Below are 18,279 nucleotides of genomic sequence, written 5' to 3'. Positions count from 1 at the left end.
ATGTCCAGAACCGTAAAATATCATGAATGGAGTCCCTGTTTCAGCATGGTCTCGGGACTTGTGGCTACAGTGGGGGCTGCGGCTGGGGTGACTTTGTTGAGTTCCCGGTAATCAATGGTCAGTCGCCATGATCCATCGGGTTTTCTTACTGGCCAAATCGGGGCATTATTAGTGGAGGCTACTGATCTTAGTACACCCTGTTCTAATAAGCTATCAATCGCTTTTGAGATTTTTCCCTCTGCCTCTTGGGTAAATTCGTATTGCTTCTGGGGTCTAGGGTCAGGTCCTGTAATCTGAACTGAGCCAGTCATCCTGCCGCAGTCGTGTTTATGATGTGCAAATGCTGCTCTGTTTTCCTGCAGAACTGCCCTAACCTGCTTGTCTGTGATGTGGAGATGCCGGCGTTGGACTGGGGTGAGCACAGTAAGAAGTCTTACAACACCAGGTTAAAGTCCAACAGGTTTGTTTCAAACACGAGCTTTCGGAGCACGGCTCCTTCATTCACCTGAAGAAGGAGCCGTGCTCCGAAAGCTCGTGTTTGAAACAAACCTGTTGGACTTTAACCTGGTGTTGTAAGACTTCTTACTGTGCTTGTCTGTGCTAATTGTTGTTGGATTAAACCAATATTCACCTACTGCGCTGATCCTATTAGCATAGTCTCCTACTGTGAGCGTTGCGGGGGCTCTTGCTGTCTTTGCTATTTTCCAGACACAGTTGTTTACTAGATCGAATGAAAGGTTGTGGGAGCTCATAAAATCAATGCCCAAAATGTGTTCTGCTGTGTGGGGTAGATCGACTAAAACTAAGGGGTGTTTGGTTGTAATATTGCCAATCTGAATGGATACAGGGGCTGTGATATGTCCCTGCTGTGAGTGGCCTGTAAAGCTGCTGAGGGTGATGGTGTCTGTCGTGGGCCACGTGTCTTTCTGGAACATGGTGGAGGAATTAATTGTGGTGCGGGACCGTCCTGTGTCCCAAAGAAATTCAATGGGCAGTCCCCATATTTTTGCTGCAACGACAGGTCGGCTGGACCTATCCCAAAGGGTGTCGCAGGCCCAAGTTGGGGAGCCCGAACACCATCAGTCTGTGCCGTTCATGTCTCCCTGGTCTGGACGTGCGCTTACAATGTGAATAGGCTTTACCCTATTTCTATTTAGAGTGCCTGTCTGTTGGGCTCTCTGTGGCTTTTGTGGGGCATTGCACTCTCGTGCAAAGTGATCTAATTGTCCACAGTTAAAACATTCCTGAGATTTCTGTGGTGGTCTGTTTCTACCTTCATTCACTGTAGAAGTCAGGTATTTTAAATACACTTAAACTCAGACATGTGTTTGGGAAAAACAGAACCACTGATAAAAACATCACATTCTTTCAAGGGCAGCAGCGAAATCCCATGGGTTGTAAGGTGGGATCATTAAAGGCTCCATTGTTCTGATTTCTGGCCACTTGTGATAACAGCCTGAACCACATTCCATAACGTATGCAAGCCGAAACATTTTAGACTGTGTCAAAATACAGTTTCATTTATATTTTCGGAATAATAGCATGATGAGATGACTAACGTCTCAATTGTTGCAGATAAGCAACAATTGGAAGTGGCGTTGCATTGGGAGGATGGATGGCTTGTTATCAAATCAAATGTGTTTTGAATATAGCTTAAACCAATTAGGATTATATTGGGGTGTGATCGGATCGCTTAAGACAGATATGAAAGAGTATATCCATGGATGATTTGGCCACCATTTAAGACAAGAAGAAAGAAAGACAGAAAGACAGAAAGAGACAGAGAGAAAGAGACAGGAAAGAGACAAAGAGAACAAGACAGAAAGAGAGAGAGAGAGAGAAAGTAAAGGAAGAGAATTAGAAAAGAGTTCTGTATTCCTATTTCATTTTCATACTTTGACTTCAGCCTTTGACTTTTAAAGTTGTGTCTCAGAAGATAATTCCTGTGATTCTTTGAAGAAAATCAAATTGTCTACAAACTACCTTTTAAATCATTTTCAAGTTGTAACCAATGAACTTCAATAAAACAATTCTTATTTGCACCTGACAAGTTTTTAACTTGAATTTCTACTGAGTTTCAGCAATGTCTCAACAACAACCGGCAACCGTAAATTAAATAAAACTGGATTCAAATCCTAAGATACTACATTCACCCATGCGGGGTTTTGGTGTGCTTTAATTGCCTGGATATCTGCATCTGCCTGCTCTTCATCGGGTTTTCTAAACGCGGGTTTATTGTGTACAGATTGCTCCCAAGCGCGGGACAACCTTTTTAAATCCAATTTTTCATTGTGGGCCTCATCTGAGGGGGTCATAATTCACGCAAGCTCTCTGTCCTGCCTCTGTGGCATGAGAGATCAGGGTTCGGGTCCATTTGTACCGTGTTTTCTGGGGTCAAATGGGCGCAGGTTAAGTCTCCGAATACCGCCGTAAAATGGATCCACAGGCGTCCAGCAAACGCTGTGGAGTGTTCTGTTTTCTTCTGCCTGCACTTATTGAGGCCTTCTACTGGGTCACCTCTATTGTAACTGATTGCGTCTAGGATCTCCGTGTGCATCTCTGCAAGGGTGCCTCCTCCTACATTCTGTGGGTCGGGAAGGGCTGCTACAACGGAAGGGTCTAGGCTCAAAACTGTGGGCTTCACTTGCTGTCGCTCATCCAGGCCGTACATGGTCGCCTGCTGCTTAACTCTAGCAAAGAACTGGTGGGGGTCTGAGGTGGGGAGGAATGGTGTGATCTTCCTGCACACGTCCCGTAATTGGGTCACGGTTAAGGAATTGCACATGTAAAGGAATTCTGCGTCTCTGTCTGCTGTGGCTGTGCGATGGGTAGTTACTGGATTCATAGGGGTGTGATCTATATGCTCTGTGGGGGGTTGGGGTGCTCTTCTCTTTTGGGGCTTTTCTTGCGCACATGTTCCCTGTACATACCTATGCGCGGTTTAATTTAGTTCTTGCCAATCAGGGCCGTTTTCCTCATTTAATTGGGATCCAAATGTGCTTTGGAATCCATTCTGGACTGAAAGCGGAGATTGCAAATCTGCAATCTGCTTCCGGCACTTTGCATGATCTACTGAGCTTTGTCTCTGCTCCGTGGTGGCAGCGTGGAGTGCTCGTAATGCTACTTTTAAATCGCTGCACTGCTTTTTCAATGCCTCTACCTGTTTCTCTGTCTCTTCTCTTACTAGGACTGCACGTTGTGTGTCCTGATAGGCCTTATCATATTGGGTCTGGAAGCTGCTTAAGTGCACCAGACAAGACTGGTGTGCCCTCTTGGCATCATCCACCTCTCTGTCTTTTTCTGCCAACCTCCCTTTTAACTCTATATTCTCCTTCTCTATCTCACTCACATCTACTTTACTCATCCTATCTCTCTCCTCTATCTCTTTACGTAGTGTCCGAACGACCTCCTCTGTGCCTCGCAATTGTGCCAGATAGGACACGATTGCCATTGGCTTGCGAGCTTTCCCTCAGCGCTTCTTAAGGATTTCGGTCAGGTTCTCCCACCAAGTATGTCCTATACTACCGGGACCTGTTTTCTCATTTGCACAAAAGTCACTCCAAAGGGGCCATCCCTTCCCTTTGAGGTACCTTCTAATCTCAACTTCCCAAACGGGACACTGTCCTGCTCGGCTGGTCGCTGCGACCATGAATTCCTGCGGGTTCATAAGGCGTTCCATTACCTTCTGTGCCATTTTTTCCTATCTGAATGCTCTTTAAAAATTTGGAACAAGGGGTAATAAAGCGGTGCTGCAAACACGGGTATGGCTTTCGCTAATTTCCGGAATACAAACTCCCGACAGTTTTTCGCAACAAAATCTATCAGGTTTACCTTATATCCCTGTTAGTACGCATGCATTAACACACTTCCGAATTCTGGAGGATTGATCAGAACTGCTTGAACACTTGTGGTTATTTCTGTTCCCAATTGGATTCTAATTCAAATTTTGGGTTCTCTTGGAGTGGGGGGGGGGGGGGGGGGGCACTTCTCAGTCGAGTCCCATCAGAGTTGGCCAATAAATGTTGCTCATTGTGCTTTTACTTAATTGCTCTGTTTAATAACCTTTGCTCTAGAGTCGCCAGGTATCTTTCTGATACCACCACGAGGTTCAAAGCCAAGTGCTGATCAATAACTCAATACACCAGTTAGTAAGTTTCAAATCAAAACACATTTATTATACACAGTCAATCACTACTCATGCATAAAACTCCTTACTAGACTATCTCTAATACTAAAAGGCCTATACTTAGCTTTGGAAATGGCCCACCTGGTCAGGGGAACAATGGCCTGTTGTTCGATTCTGAGGCTGCAGGCATCAAGCTGGTATGGACTAGTAGCTAGGAGCGCCTATCTCGTAGTGTGCATTGACTGGAGACTTACTTGGTTGGTGCAGCTGCTAGGCAGGTCTCTCCTTGTTGAGAGTCATGGTCAAGAGTTTCGAGCTGCTGAGAGACCCTGCCAAGAAGGAGCCTGCCAAGAGAGCGAACTGAACCTGGGGACTCTACTTTATAGTCCCCAGGGGTTTTGGGCCCTTTTGGGCGGACCCCGGGCCTGGTCCCAATCAATTGGATCAAGTCCCAATCGCTTGAATCGATTTCTCCAATACTGGAGCTGTTCCCTGATCGCTGGGCAGTTCCTATGTGTCCGTTGGCCTTCCTTTGTCCTGGCTCCCGCTGGCGCCGGGGAGTCTGGTTTGGTCCCGATCGTTTTAATGTTTTCAATTGTTCCTGGGGATTGCTCATTAATATGCAGATGGTTGCTGGTTTCAGTTCTGTCTGGGTTTTTGCAAGTCTTAATACACAGAAAACCTTGCACCTGCTTGTTTCCCTGTGCCTGACCATTTTTCCCTGTGTTCTTTGCGGGCCTCCATTTTGGAATCGGGAAGTGGCCACCCCAGGTGGCAACTCCTTCCTGCAGGCAAGTTAGGTAACTCCTGGAAGGCCACTGCATTTAACTTCAATCTCGTCAGTGAGATTGAAATGAATGCAAATGAGGGTTAATACTATTCTCACCATTTGGGGGCAAGATCCAGAACTCGCCATCGGGAGTGGGTTGGTGGGCGCAAATCTTGATTTTGGTCTTTCTCGCTATTCACTTGGCGCAGGGGCAATGCAGTAGTTGAATTGCACCCTATAACTCATTATGAAATATTCAGCATGTATTAAATGTATCCAATCTTATTCATAGCAACGAGTCTGATTTCAGCCTTGCACCTGACTGAGATGAAGGATGGCCACTCACTAGCTTAGGTTACCTATCACTGACCTTGATCTTTGACCGTGGACTGGTGATAATGATATCCATGCAATGTTGTGCTGTATCATGAGGCTGTTACAACAGATTCAAATTCCTGACCAGCCACATGATGATATTTGCCAGAGTAAAGGCAGATATTTATCTATGGGGGGGGGGGGGGGGGGTGCAATTGCTAGACAAGTCAGTCTGCTTCAGCTACTACCTGGACTTGGGTGCAGGAGACCGAAATTGAGTTTTTAAATCTTAATCATTAGCTGTTCACTGTCAAGGTAAGAATATTTAAAACAATACAAATCTTAGTCCTGTAACCTTATTCCAAACTGAGCATGTTTGTGATCAATTATATTCCTGTATCCAATATATTTTTGATATATCTGTTTATAAATCACACCAACAAATTTATTTTCTCGGTTTTATTAAGCAAGGTGGAAACTGGGGATTTTTGTTTCAATGTGCAACTAACCACCGCAGAAGTTTCAGATACTACAACGCTTTCCGAGGAGCTAGTTAAACGTCTTCCCCAATTCTCGGTTTATTCTGGTATGGTGTTTCTGCCTCTTATAGTTGCAGGGGAAGTGTCTGAGCTTCGTGCAGCTTCGCTATGTTACAACGGGACCGCAGCAAAGTGGGCAACAGGGCGCCCTTGAGGGCGAGGTGTATTTTAGCTTCACCCAGTTGGCGTCCGGCTCACAGGGACTGCTGCCCATCGTGGTGCTTTGGTTTTTCTTGGGCGCCTGCACCTCTTCGTCTTTCACTGCCTTCCAAGGCGTCGGCTCGTCTGTGTTCTCCGGGTTCCGACCGTCTTTCCTGTTTGTCGCCTCGCCCGGTTGGGCCAGGGTCGGAGGCCTGGTCTGGGACCGAGTCTTCTGCTCGGGGGAGCTTTGTCTGTGCTGACTTCCTCGGCGATCCCGCTTGGTGCCCTGAATGAGGATAGTTTGGTTATCGGCCATGCTGAGAGTCAGAGAGTCTGGATCCACGTTGTCAGGCAGCTCAAATTCGTTGGAAAAGCCATGAAAGTTGTACCTAACTTCCCCGTCTTTCGTCTTGATCTCGTCCACATGTTGCCCATAGACATTGACCCGTGTGTCCCTGACCGTCGCGTTTACCCTGTGCGGCCCATCGGCGTCTTGCAAGTTGACGGCCACGGTGTACTTATTGGGGGAGTGAGCGAACGACGCGTGTCCCTTCTGTTTTTTGTTCGGCATGGTCTTCCCTGCCATCGATTCCAGAGCGGAGTAAGGTCCGGAAGCACGATGCGCTGACCCACGTTGTCCAATTCACAGGCTTAATTTTTTTTTTGATGAAAACGACACAAGCCTCTGCTTACGCCACATCACTGAAAAACGTCTCTTCACACGTCTATGATGAAATGATTGTAGCACCAACAATATTTGTTGTTTTCAGCAAAGTGTACACAAGTGGCGAGGTTTGGGGGATCAAATGGACATCCAAAGGCTAGTTTCAGTACGGTAAAGATAGAACCCAGTTGTCACATCATGGGGAATACTGTAAAGGTTTTTTTCGCTGCACCTTGGCTGGTGTTTCCCAATCACATTTGCGTGTTGGGGTGAGTTAACGCGGCAAGTGTAGCGATTTCCGCGTTGACACTGAGTCTCGGGCTGGGTGACCTTGATCTGAGTTGGGTGAAAAGCTGTAACTGGCGTCGAGTTCCCACTGGGCGCTTTGCGACCAGAATACTGGCCGGGGACTTAACACTGGGGTTTATATGGCGGCAGCACCCGGGATTCTGGGCACATTGGCGCAGATTTCGAGACTTTCAGATGGCGAGTGTCTAACGTTCACTCTCACAACCCCTCTGAATCTGAACGCAACCTCTGAAATCAGTGCATGTGGCGGATAACGCCAACATATTGAAGTTGTCCCAATCTTTATTTCACTCTCTTTAAGTTTTTTCCCCCTAAAAAGTGGTTTGATTACTATTGCTCTTCTTTTCCTGATTGGTTGTCAGTGAGAAACCTATAATGTGATTGGCTGCGTGGATAGCTTGATGACACACGGCCGCTTGATGCTGGGAATCCAAATTGAACAGCATTATATTACAATGAATTGCAGATCAAATGTTCTTGCCGGATACATTGCTAGATTTCTCCGCAAGGCTCTCTTCAAAGTCAATGGTTGCTATCGCCCTTGTTTTATCACTGACTGAAGAATCCAGGACAATATGATGACCATATCTGAACTGGCACAATTGTCAGAATCTCACCATTATGGCTTGGTGATATGGCCAGTTTGGTGAGCCGTGCCTGCTTTAGACAATGAGACTTTTGAACATGATCTGGTGCAAATTTGCTTGATTGTGGGCAGGTTAAACTGATACCTGGGCTGAAGTGATAGGAAATCCAGGTCATTTAGGCTTGGCACCACAGGGTGTAACTTCAGTGATTTTATTACATACCCAGGGGTTTCCTACCATCTCAAGAACTTTAAACAAGGGTTTCCTGCCATCTCAAGAACTTTAAACAATGACGTTAAGCTGACTTTAATGGTTAAAAAGCACAGGCAATTCTGCAGTCCTTAACATTTCAAATGTAACCATGGAGAAGGAAATGATTTGTCCTCCAAACTCATATGTGCAGTGCTCTCTCCTGGGCTGGTGAGAATCCCGTTGGAAGGAGAGGAGAGTGAAGGATGACGTTTTTGGCTGGAATTGATACTGCAGCTACTAATGATGTTATCATGTTAGTAATGAGAATGACGTGCACAGTTGGCATTCCACAGATATGTTGTGAGACACATTTAAGAAAGAAAAGAAAGTTAGAGTGAAATGGTGGTGATTGTGACCTGTTCCAATAAACTGCTGAAATCAATGCTAGCACTGGTGGAGGTTCCATTTAGAAGTCACATGCCTTCATATGGAGTGAAGAAGTGGGGATTAATATGTGGGAGGGAAATACATATAAATAATCCACAAATTAGGTTTATTAGTATTCACAAGGCCAATTCACCCATTACTTGCCGGTTTAATGAGTCAAGTGACATTACCCATAAGGTAATTTTTCCAGTGGATGGTTTATCAGGCAATTGAAAAGCAGAAACTGAGTAATCCAGAATTATGTAATAAAGAGATATTCAAAATGTTTATGTAGCACATTAAATGTAATCTGACTGAATACTGCCTTCATTAATCCTTCTAGCATGAATCAATCATCATACCAATCTCCTTTCATATATTATACACCTTCCCGTACCAGCCTCCCCGAACAGGTGCCGGAATGTGGCGACTAGGGGCTTTTCACAGTAATTTCATTGAAGCCTACTCGTGACAATAAGCGATTTTAATTTTTAATTTCAGTAAACCCAATTTCTTGAAATGATCCAATTGACAAAAGGTAATATGTTTTTCACAGAACCGGGTCCGCACTATGCCATCATCATCGCCCCTTGTGGTGAAGAGACAAAAAAAAAAACATTTTAAAAGTGAACAGAAGTTAAACGTATGGTGCAATAAATTACTCACCACTAATATTTCATCAGCGGATTGATGCGATTGCTCTTGAAGAAACATTCACAGAGGAGTTTTGGCTGACCCAGCAGTGAAAGTCTTCACTGTATTTCACCCCCATGCAGAATTCTGTTTGTCACAGGTTAACAAAGAAATCAGTATAACAGTATTTGAAAATGCTAGTTATAGAGTTTACAACACAGAAACAGGCCACTTGGCTCAACCATCTATGTGGGTGTTTTTGTTTCTCAGAAGAGTCTTCCCATCCTACTTCATCTAATGCTATCAACATTTTCTTCTTCCTTTCTCCCTCACGTCTTATATAGATTTTCATTAAAGGTACCTGTGCTATTTGCCTGAACTATTAGATGATGTAACGAGTTCCACATTCTAAACATTGTCTCAGTAAAGATGTTAATCCAGACGTTTTTCTTGTATTTTGTTTTACCAATCATCTTATATTTATGGCACCTAGTTTTGGATTCCCTTCACAAGAGAAAACATCTTTGCTACTACAGCTACCCTAAACAACCCTGCATAATTTTAAATACCTGTATTAGCTCACCCTTCATTATCTCTTTCCTATAGAAACAAATCTCAGACAATTCCGTCCTTCTTCATCGTTATAACCTGTCAGTCTAGAATCATTCATGTAAATCTATTTTCACTTTCTTCAACACCTCTATATCCATTTATTTTTATTCGTAGGTTGAGAAAGTTGCTGCAAGGCCCGTATTATTGTCAATCCCTATTTTACCCTCAGAAGGCAGCAGTGAACTGTCTTATTGAACTTTTGAAGTGTATGTCTTGTAGATAGAGAATTGTTAGGGTGGAAGTTCCAGAATTTTGATCCAGGGACAATTAAAGAGCAGCTATATAGTTCCAAGTCAGGAGAGTGGTGGACTTGGGAAGGGAAATTTGCAAGTGGTGGTGTTCCCATTCATCTTGTCCCTTTAGGTGTAGGTTACAGGTTTGGAAAGTGCTGCCTTGATAAATTGCTGCAATGCATCTTGTAGATAGCACACCATTGTGCGCTGATGGTGGAAGGAGTGAATGTTTAAAATGGCAGATAAGATGGCAATCAAGTCCTGGAGCAGTGTCCAAAATATACAGAGGAGGCAGGCAAATTGATCTCTAAAAGCCCCCAAAGGAACAGATACCATATTTTTTCAGGAAAACAAGGAATTATGTTTTTCTTTTGGTCGTATTTCTGACGTACTGGAAAATAGGATGGTGGGTCTGGTGTGTTTTTGTAATAGGATTCAGAGACAGTGACTGCAAGGGTGACAGTGAATGGTGGTTTTGATAAGTTAATGAACCAAGAGGAACTTCAATATGAATTTACACATGGCAATAAAAGAAGTTGTTTGAAGTGTGTTTTAATTCAAATGGGACATACAGTATACAAGTTATAAAATTGCAAGTAAGGTAAAGGTAGGGTAGGTTTATTTTTTAAAATATTAGAGCTCAAGTAAAGAAATTAGGTTGATCAATTCTGGGAAAAGGGCACTTCTGAGAGTCTGAGTGAAATAATAGAGGGCAGAGAGATCAAAGGGAAGGAATACCTTTACAAAAACACTGAGTCTTGTGTGAGGGGGTAGCTGCCTAGATCTCCCAGAAGACAGCATGGTAGCTGGTCGGAGTCCCCAAAAGACACTGTGGAAAAGGTCAAGCCTGGAGTCCGAGTTGCTGTCTGCCTCAGAGGACACTCCATGAGCAAAAGGGCACTGTGGGGTAAAATTGATGGACTTTGATTGAATTAAAAAATCTACAAGAGCTGTTGGCAAGCGGAAAAGGTAAGGTTAGCTTTGACTGTAAATTAAGTTAAGATCTTTTAGATTTTTTTTAAAGTACTGTTAACTTTGTGAAGCCATTTTTAAGTTTAAGTGTAACTTTTAAAATTTTCTGTATTTTTAAATAAACATTTACTTTAATATAAAATCACCCCAGTTGGTGAGAGACACGATTTCCTGATTTCAGAACACCTCCTCACAATATATAAATTGGAAAAAATGTTTTGCAGCTGTTTCAAGTTTCCCTTTTGGATTTGGGCAACTCAACATTTGCCATCAGCCATGTCATAAGAATTTCAAGTCCAATATGACTCTTTTTAGGAACAATATTGGAATCAAAATATTGGCCGCAATTTACTTGTCGTGTCCCGCCGGTATCAGAGCAGCACGTGACCGGTAATCCCAGGAGAGGCCTCTCCCAGGATTCCCAATTGCGAAATCTAACCACACCTTGGGAGATGTTGTGATCTGGATCCCACCCACAATGGGAAGGACCCAGTCTTGCATGGTTAAGTAAGTTTAAAAACCCATTTTTAGTCGTGCAGATGCCGGATTGAATGGCCACATAGAATCTATTGGCCTTGCCGAGGAGACCCCAGCTGAGTGCCGATTAGTACTGGTCCACACCAATGGCAAACTGGTGAATGACACGTGTGTGTTCTCCCAGGTTTTTGGAGCCCCCCTGGGTGGTTGGCTTCTGGCCATACTGGCACCCTGAACTGCTGATGTCACCAGGGCATCTTGGCACTGCCGGTCTGGCACCCTGGCAGTGTCACCTGGGCACCCTGGCAGTGGCACCTTTGTGCCAGCCTGGCACTGCCAGGTTGCCCAGGTGGAACTTCCAGGCTGGTAGGGGACTGCCTGGGTGCCAGGCTAGCAGTGCCAAAGTGTCAAACTGGCATTTTACCCATGCTGGGAATTTGAGGCGGCCCGGAGTCACGTCGGAGGGTCGAGAGAGAAGGGCACCACATCACTTCCTGCACTGAGGAGCTCTGCAAGGTCGTTCCCACACTACAATCAATGGGAACGACCCCACTAATCCTGCCCAGAACAGACTCTGACTTTTTCTGGTTAGATCACACTCATTATCTCTCCTCTCTGCACAGAAGCTGCCAGACCTGTTGAGTTTTTAAAAAATATTTTTATTGACATTTTCCAACTTGAAGAGTGTGACAATTTAACATATAAAGCACATGATATTTACAAAGTGGCAGCGCAAGTGTGTCTGATATTTACAAGCCAGTTCATGTCTTATGTACAATGGTTTTTACAAGCGGACCCCCTCCCTCCTCTTCCCTGGTTGGAGTTATGTCCCGCTTTCCCCCCCTTTTTTTCCCTCCGCTGGGGGTTTTATTCTTTGTTTGGTGTGGACGTTCCCATCCCCTCCTCCCCTTGCTCCTTGTGTTTCATTTTGTGCCTTCTTTGGTATCCATTCCCTCCCCACCCCCTTTGCCCCTGTCTTGTGTACATGCCCTCCCTTGTCTTTCTCTCTCTCTTCCGCCCCCTCTTCCTAATCACTGTTTGCCTCAACCAGGTCTTTGAACAGGCTGATGGATGGCCCCCACGCTTTTTTGTGGAGATGCCAGCGTTGGACTGGGGTGAGCACAGTAAGAAGTCTTACAATACCAGGTTAAAGTCTAACAGGTTTGTTTCAAACACGAGCTTTCGGAGCGCAGCTCCTTCCTCAGGTGAATGGAGAGGTATGTTCAAGAAACATTTATATAGACAAAGTCAGAGATGCTGGACAATGCTTGGAATGCGAGCATTTGCAGGTAATCAAATCATTACAGATCCAGGGAGAGGGATAATCACAGGTTAAAGAGGTGTGAATTGTCTCAAGCCAGAACAGTTGGTAGGATTTTGCAAGTCCAGGCCAGATGGCAGGGGGTGGATGTAATGCGACATGAATCCAAGATCCCGGTCAAACAAACCATTGTTTGCAGCAAATTACCCAGCCTTCAGAACAGCGACCACGACACCACACAACCCTGCCAGGGCAATCTCTGCAAGACATGCCAGGTCATCGACTTGGATACCACCATTACACGTGGTAACACCACCTACCAGGTACGCGGCACATACTTGTGCGACTCGACCAATGTAGTCTACCTCTTACGCTGCAGGAAAGGATGTCCCGAAGCGTGGTACATTGGCGAGACCATGCAGACACTGCAACAACGAATGAACGGGCATCGTGCGACAATCAACAGGCAGGAATGTTCCCTTCCAGTCGGGGAACACTTCAGCAGTCAAGGGCATTCAGCCTCTGATCTCCGGGTAAGCGTTCTCCAAGGCGGTCTTCAGGACACACGACAACGCAGAATTGCCGAGCAAAAACATATAGCTAAGTTCCGCACGCATGAGTGCTGCCTCAACCGGGATCTTGGATTCATGTCGCATTACATCCACCCCCGCCACCTGGCCTGGACTTGCAAAATCCTACCAACTGTTCTGGCTTGAGACAATTCACACCTCTTTAACCTGTGATTATCCCTCTCCCTGGAACTGTAATGATTTGATTACCTGCAAATGCTCGCATTCCAAGCATTGTCCAGCATCTCTGACTTTGTCTATATAAACGTTTCTGGAATATTCCTCTCCATTCACCTGAGGAAGGAGCTGGGCTCCGAAAGCTCGTGCTTGAAACAAACCTGTTGGACTTTAACCTGGTGTTGTAAGACTTCTTACCACGCTTTGTGGAGCCCTTGTCCGACCCTCGTATGGTGCACTTGATCTTCTCCAGGTGTTACTCTTAGTCAAAGGGTCATTTACGAGAGGACACAAGTTCAAGGTCAGGGGCAGGAGGTTTAAGGGGGATTTGAGGAAAAAGCTTTTTACCCAGAGGGTTGTGACGGTTTGGAATGCACTGCCTGGGATGGTGGTAGTGGCGGGTTGCCTCACATCCTGGATGAGCACTTGATGAGCACTTGGCACATTTTAACACTCAAGACTCTGGGCCAAGTGCTGGCAAATTCCAAACTCCATTCCCTGGCTCCTGACTCCACTTTCTCCCTGGAAACAGTCTGAGTTTAACCCAATCTGTTCACAATATTGATGGTATATCTGACCCGAAGATGAGATTCCATAGAATCATAGAAAAGTAACAGTGCAGAAAGATGACACTCAGCCTATCGTTTCTGTGCCAGACAAAAAAGAGAAAAATAAAATAAATCAGTCACTCATTTTAATCCTACTTTGCTGCATCTGGCCTGAGGCCTTGCCCTTTACGGCACTTCAGGTGCAGATCCAGGTAACTTTTGAATGAGTTGAGAAATCCAGCCTCAACCACCGAATCAGGCAATGAATGCCAGATGCCCACCACCCTCTGGCTGAAAAGTTTTTCCCTAATTTTTTTCCGCATGTCCCATCTAAACCTTCTACCCATCACTGAAATCTGTGCCTGCTGGTAATTGGTGAACAGGTCTTTTGATCAACAAGGGAGTCAAGGGTTATGTGGTGCAGACTGGAAAGTGGAGTTGAGGCCACAATCTAGGCCCCTCATAATTTTGTACACGTCAATTAACCTCCTTTGATCTAAGGAAACAATCCTACCATATACAATATGTCCTCAAAGCTTCAATTTTCAAGCCCTGGTAACATTCAAAATTCATTACTAAGACTCTACTTTTCTCCATAACATTGACTGACTTTGCCCTTGTCTCAGCTCATCTGCTGCTGAAATCCCCATTCACGCCTTCGCTATCTCTAGACTCGACAAACCCAAGGCACTCCTGGCTAGGCTCCCAAATTCTACCCTCCATTGGCTTGAGTTCATGCAAATCTCTGCTGCCCATGTCTGAACTTGAAGCATGTTCTGTTCCTCTACCACCTGTGTGTTTGCTGACCTACATTGGCTACTGGTTAAGCAATGTCTTGACTTTAAAATTCTCATCTTTTAAAAAAGAAATCGCTCCATGGCCTCGCTTCTCCCTATCTCTGTGATCTCCTCCAGCTTCCTCTCTAATGTCCGTGCTCCTCTAATTCTGGTCTCTTGGTTACCTTCGATTTTAATCATTTTTGCCATCAGTGGCTATACCTTCAATTTTCTAGGCCCAAGCTCAGGAATTTCCTCCCTGCACCCTTCCATCCATCATCTACTTTAATTTCTGAAGCCACTCCTTAAAACCTCTTTAACCAAGTTGTTGGTCATCTGATCTGCTTCTTCATTATGTGGCTCAATATTATAGTTTGTTTTATAATGCTCTTGTGAAGCATTCTAGAACATTTTAGTATGTTAAAGATACTGTATAAACATTTGTGGTTGTTGCTAACTGAAATGGCCTGCAGTAATTGATATTAGAATTGTTTGCACGCTGCTGCTGTCATAGAACTGGTAACTCCAATCTTGATCTTATTGTTTGCATTTACTGACCCACTTCATATACCAGTACCCTTAATGGTAAGCTTAATGGTGCAGCATACACTACCACCAACTGGAGCTTCGTGGAGGTTGAATGTGTAGACAACTTTGGGCCTATTCACACAGTTTAATCTTTGTTTCAACGTGTCTACATTATGCCTGTATCTCTGTGGAGCCATGTGCCTTATATAATCTTTTTGTTTCAGTTCTTTGATGTTGCACTGATGTCATCGGTCAAGAATCAAGAGTGTATCTCAACTTGCTCAGAATTAATTAATCTATGGCAGAAATGCCTTGAATTAACTGTTGGACCGTAGAGTGACATAGAATAAATGCATACAGACAAATTTACCAGGGTACCTGACACTGGACAATATGCCATTCTGATGGTCATAACCAGGATTTGATGGAACAGAAATTCTTCCTATTCATAAATGACATTGCATTTGTGGATGATTCTGGATGGCCACAAGGGTTAAATGCAAGAACACAAGAATTAAGAGCAGGAATAGGACATTTGGTCCCTCCAGCACTTGATAAGATCATCGTTGATCTGATTGTGGCTTCTACTCCGCTTTCCTATCTGCTCACCCATAACCCTTCACTCCCTTGTTGATCAAGAATCTGTCCAACTCAGCTCTTGGATATATTCAATGGCCCAGCCTTTACTGCTTTCTGGGAAACATAATTGCACAGACTAACAATCATCAGAGAAAACCTTTTTCCACGTGTGGGATTTTCTGGTCCCGCCATTCCCCTCCGGCAGAAATTCCCAAAGTCAACAGATGTTTTGCTGGCCTATCAAATGTTCTGTCCCATCAGCGATGATTCCCACAATGGACAGGATGGAAAATTCTCCCTCCTCCCCATATCTCAGTATTGAATGGGTGATCCCTCATTCCAGACTGCCACAGAAGAGAAAACATCCTCACAGTATTCACCCTTTCAAGTCCTCTCAGAACCTTATACATTTCAATAAGAACAACTCTAATTTTTCTAATCTTCAAGGGACATAAACACAGCCTGCTCAATCTTTCTTCATAAGAAAATCCCTTCATGTCAGGAATCAGTTGAGTGAATCCTTGCTGGACTTGTTCTAATGCAATTACATACTTTATTAAGGGGAACAAAACTGCACACAGTCCTCCAGATGTGGTCCCACCAATGCCCTGTACAACTATAGCAGAGCTTCCCTACTTTAATATTCCATCCTCGCTGCAATAAATGAGAACATTATATCTGCCTTTATGATCACTTGCTCTACCTGCATACCAACCTTTTGTGATTCATGTTCTCGGATACCCGTATCCCTCGGTACAGTAAAATCTTGCAGTCAAATAATAAACTGCCTTTCTATTAGTCCTGCTAAAGTGGACAATTTCAAATTTCTCGGAATTATGAGTAGAATTTTCCCAAATTCTGGCAGTCAAGCTCAGACTGAAAACCAATGTGTATCTCTCCAGATGCACAGCTGAGTTTTCATTCCAGATTTTCTGGAACTCAATGCACATAAAACCTGGGAGCATGGTTTGTACCATCTCTCTGGCAGAGCTGGCCTAATAGAGCTGGCAAGGCCAGCTCCACAGATCGGGGTGTCATCTTTAAAGGGTGCCCGAATCTATGATAAAAATAAACTCCCTCCCAACCCCCATATGGAGCCCTCCATAAACATGGGGATGAACCCCTATGCAAGTATTGGGAAACTCCCTCCACCCACTCCAACATGTCGGTATCTGCCCCCCCCCCCCCCAACCCACCGCCTCCCCCCATCCCCACCACACAAGTATTTGGGCACTTCCCTCCCAGGTATTACTCCCCCCCCCCCCCCCCCCACAATAAGGGGAACCCTTCCCATAAGGGCCCACCTCGGCAGTGCCAATGTAGCATGCTGGCAATGTAAGTTTGCATGCCCATGGTGGCAGTGTTAGGGCACTATCTGACTATATCCCTTACCACGCAGAGGCTTTACGTACCTGTGCACCTCGACCAGCTTGGTCACTATGACTGTTGTTTGTAAGCTAATTGTGATTTGGCCTGTGTGGTCACATGCGGAGAGGACGGAAGGAGCTGCGTTAAGCTCCATAACTAGATTTAAATTTATTTTCAAATATGCTAATCAATCTCACATCCTTCCTGAGTGTGAACCTGACTGTGTTATTGGAGGGGGTCAGTGAAGGTCCCAAACTGAAATCTCACTGGTGCAAATCTGGTGCAAGATAGCGTGGCTGCTAGATCACAGCGTATATTTAACCTGCCAAATTTTTGTCCATTCACCTTAATCTACCAAAATTCTCTGTAGATGCTAAATATTTTATTGAGAATTTACCTTCCTACCTATCCTTGTGTCATCAGTAAATTTAGCAACCATGCCGAAGTCCCGCCGCTGACTAGCCTCTCCCGCCGGCGTGGATTAAACCACCTCTCTTACTGGCGGGATTGGCGACTCGGGCGGGTGCCGGGGTCCTGGGGGGGGGGGGGGCGCGGGGTGATCTGACCCCGGGGGGTGCCCCCACAGTGGCCTGGCCTACGATCGGGGCCCACCGATCGGCGGGCGGGCCTGTGCCATTGGGGCACTCTTTTTCTTTCGCCTTCGCCATGGTCTTCACCATGGCGGAGGTGGAAGAGACCCCCTCTGCTGCACATGCTCTGGTATGACGTCAGCAGCCGCTGACGCTGCGGGGCATGCGCGGACTTACGCCGGCCAGCAAAGTCCTTTTGGCCCCGGCTGGCGTGGCGCCAAAGGCCATTCATGCCAGCCGGTGGAGTGGGAACCACTCCAGCGCGGGCCTAGCCCCTCAATGTAAGGGCGTGGCCCCTAAATGTACGGAGACTTCACTGGATAAATCTATTATCCAATGTGCGCTTGACATACTTTCTGGGTTTTTTTAAGTAGAAAACTACAGTGAAAAATATAATCAAAGAGGAAGTATTAAACTTACCAGTGGAATAGTTCCTAGAGGCTGAAGTAATATGTCTTACTATCTTCCAGTGACATCATATCCTCTGTAATGTATCTCATATCTCAATGCAGCCCAGGATAAAAATAAAAACAAATTTCCACACCAGTGATGTCACAATGGCTGAGTTATGTCAACTGAAAGTTTGGCCATTTCCTGAGATGGTAGGTGAAATAGCAGTGAAGCAATTTATCTTGCTTCCCAGCCCCCTGTTATCAGTTTATTTTATGAATAGGATATTAATTTATTCTCTACACATTCCATTTTGTTACCTTCATTCTCTGATATGAGCTTAAAATTTAAGATGCACAGTGGGTGGAAAGAATATCATAAGGATTCACTTGTGTGACATTTCTTCTATTGAAATTAATGCAATTCCTGCCCGCACCTACTCCTTTTTGTGGTAACTTTATTTCTTTTGACCAGAGGAAGAATGTTAACAAAATATCC

General features: G+C 44.9%; 1 long non-coding RNA gene across 2 annotated transcripts; it reads right to left on the bottom strand.

Moving 5' to 3' along the window:
• Positions 1 to 7,010: 7,010 nt before the first annotated feature.
• LOC119969415 lies at positions 7,011 to 17,877 on the bottom strand. Of its 2 annotated transcripts, none has more exons than XR_005461346.1 (3): positions 17,812 to 17,877; positions 8,735 to 8,848; positions 7,011 to 7,285 (listed from the first exon to the last, which is right to left on the bottom strand). It is a non-coding gene; the product is annotated as an uncharacterized LOC119969415 (long non-coding RNA). The 2 variants fall into 2 exon arrangements; XR_005461347.1 differs by lacking the exon at positions 7,011 to 7,285 and adding an exon at positions 7,308 to 7,599.
• Between the last annotated feature and the right edge of the window lie 402 nt (positions 17,878 to 18,279).

This window comes from Scyliorhinus canicula, chromosome 7, assembly GCF_902713615.1.
Source record: "Scyliorhinus canicula chromosome 7, sScyCan1.1, whole genome shotgun sequence".
NCBI lineage: Eukaryota > Metazoa > Chordata > Chondrichthyes > Carcharhiniformes > Scyliorhinidae > Scyliorhinus > Scyliorhinus canicula.
The sequence above is the reverse complement of the archived record's forward strand: the minus strand, read 5'-3'. Positions and strand labels throughout refer to the sequence as shown.